Source organism: Takifugu flavidus, chromosome 14 (genome assembly GCF_003711565.1).
Source record: "Takifugu flavidus isolate HTHZ2018 chromosome 14, ASM371156v2, whole genome shotgun sequence".
In the NCBI taxonomy this organism is placed as follows: Eukaryota; Metazoa; Chordata; class Actinopteri; order Tetraodontiformes; family Tetraodontidae; genus Takifugu; species Takifugu flavidus.
Genome location: NC_079533.1, coordinates 14,102,720 through 14,105,713, shown reverse-complemented (window position 1 = coordinate 14,105,713; position 2,994 = coordinate 14,102,720).

The window sequence follows — 2,994 nt, the reverse complement described above, 5'->3', positions numbered from 1 at the left end:
TGCGCGCTCCCCGCCAATCACATGTCGTCAGGTTACCGTTCAGGTGACGAACCGCAGGAACGTTCGGAGAAAAACGTCCGAGCATCATGTTAGAACCTGAGTCACGTGACCGCAGTAATCTGAGTGTCCACCGCTTTAAACCCTGTAATCGGTGGAGGTGACGCGACAGACTCGCCACGCGGGGCCTCGTGGATCCCTTTTACCTGCACACAGGTGGTGCAGCCTGGCTGCAGTGCCGTTGGTGGCCGCACGGTGTCAGTGTTGGAGCACACGTCAGAGAAGGTTTGACTTGAGAGGATCCCGGAGGAGAACCGGGAAGAACATCAGGAACATCAGGAACATCAGGAAACGCAGAAGCGCTGGCGCACATTTGTCCACCAGGGGGCGCTGACAGAAAAGTTTATTACAGAATACAAGTCTTAATTCAGTCAACATTATTGTGATTCTGCTCAAAACACATTGTTGGAATATTCTTTAACTCGGGTCCCGCGTTTGAACATGGAGGAAGTCTTACAGTTCTTCTTCTCTGGTGTCGACCGCAGGCGCTGAGGCGAACCAGGACAGCAGAGCAGCTTCAACTGATTGGCCGGATTCTTTTGTCAGTGAGCAGAAATCATACATGGTTTTGAATATCAGACAGACGCTTCGCTGGCTTTGAAGCCCCCTGGCGGAGCAGCACTGGGGGGCCCAGGACGGGCCGCAGCAGTGAAGTCGGCCTCAGCACTGCTCAGATCAGAGGAGCCCTGCGGCGAGATGCTGGACCTGGCATCAGAGGCGGAGCCAACCTGTTGGGAGTAAGCTCATCCTCCCATCAACTTCCCTGGAAAACCCGTCCTTCCCCCTACTACGACTTTAGCTTCCCCTGCTAGCGGTGATGCTAATTCACGACTGAGGTGGCGATGTCACTGCAGGCGCCCCTGGTCTTTCCTGATTGGCTGAGAGAAACCAGGTGGTTCCATCGTCTCACCTGCAGGTGTGAGGAGCTGCTCTGGCCCCACGGCTCCCCTGGTGTGAACGTGAGTCACCTGACTGCTCCCCCGGAGCAGGATGACTTTAATCTGATTGTCTGCAGCTATTTTACACACTGAAAAAAAGTTGCAGGAGCTGAAAATTGGGAGTTCTGGAAGTGTAACTGTTACATCAGAGCTGTAATATTTGAAATAAACCTCACGGCTTCTTCGTTAGGAGGAATTCTAGGACGTTTCTGTCACTGGGGGGCAGCCTGGCTCAGGCTCCGCCCCCAAATCTCCACAGAGACCTTCCTGAAGGCATCTCTCACGTTCTCGGCACTTTCAGTTGATCACAAACTGCAACACAAGTGTATAAAACTCATTAAATCTACTTTCATTTGTGAGTTTTCACTCCTGAAGTGTGACACTCGAACGTTCGAAGGTGTCAACTGGCTGATCATCTGATATCTGGAGCTAAATTCTGTTTAAAAATGCAGCATAATGACAACACAGATGTCAAGTATTTATTAGAAAACATAAATTGAAACTGAATTTCAGCCCAAATCTATAGAAAATCTCTAAAATTCTAACGGGTGTTTGATGGAAAGGCCACAGGCTAATGAAGTATGCTAACGTGGACGATGCTAGTCACAGTTGTTCAGAAGTCCCTGCTAAATTTTCCTCCCCACGTAGCTCTGCGTGGCTCTAAGGGTGCGTTTCAGGAAGGTGTGCAGGAATTTAAATCGCATTAAATTCTGGAAGTGTTTTTTTTTCAGGGTGACTGAAATGTTTGGAGGATTGTTCAGCCTTGTTGATGTTTGGTTTCCAGCTTAGCTTGAGGCGTTGAAGCGTATTGACCGGATAGTAATAATCCTGAAATGCTTGAGTTTTTTTTGGGGGGGGGGGGGGGTTCAGTTAAAGGCACATTTGAGGGCTGAATATCTACCTTCTCCCACCTGTTTGGACCTCAGGCTCCACGTTTAGACAGAATTAAAGTGGAAAAAAGACGATACGGAGCGGCGTTAGCGCGGGTTAGCCTCTGTGTTCTGAGAGGAAAACACCAGAGAGACGGAGGGATGATGGGAGAAAGAGCGGGCTCGTGTGATAAAGAGGTGTCTGAAATCTAATATCAGAAGGATTTATTTATTTTGCGATGAGGGGAGGAGAGATGTTGGAAAGTGTTGAGGTACCGAGCGGAAAGACTTCAAGGCTGCAGAGTTTCCACAACACAAAAGTGGAAGAGGAGCTGGTTTTCATTATATCAATCCTCAAAACAAATTATTTTCTCCAGTAGGGTAAAACCAGGAAGGGAGGGGTGACTTATTTCTTCTTTTCCTCTGTTTCCCCCCCCCCCTCCCTTTTTTTCCCCTTATTTTTCAACAGATGTAAAAATGATTGAAATCCCAGCAGGCCTCATTACCGCCGCCCTCCAGAGAGGCGCGCCGCGGCTTAAGGTCTTCAAGTAACGATTGAAACATGATTTGTATTAAAGCCAACGATCTTCCTCGCCAGAGCATCAAATTAGCGAGAGCCTCTGGTGAAGAAAGGAAGAGAAATCACCAAAACCTAATTGTCCGTGACACCCGGAGCCAACCAGAAGATCGGGAGGCGAGACTCTCCAGGAGCGTTTACCGGTGCCCGACGCTCCAGGACCAGGACCAAACTTCGTCAAACCTAACGATGCTAATCATCCGCATCATCAAAGACAACAAGCCGACCTTTGATGGTTAAGTCCCAGAGGAGCCTGAGACGCTGTCCGTCTTTCATTCCTGTTTGTTAAAGGTTTAACCCTACAAATCTGCGCTCCTCACGCATCGGCGCCTGCTAGCTTAGCTGGTAAGGCCCAAAAATAAATGTACAAAGTAAAAACATGTGGGAAAAAAAGGAAAAATGACATTACAAGTAAAAAAAAAAGAGAAAATAAATGGAGAAATGAATTTCATTTGTTCGGGAAAACTTGACAGAATTAAATGGATTCACATCCTAAATCCTAAAAATGCTGACACGATGGAGCGAGTGGATTCTTCTCCTCTTTCCCGTCCTC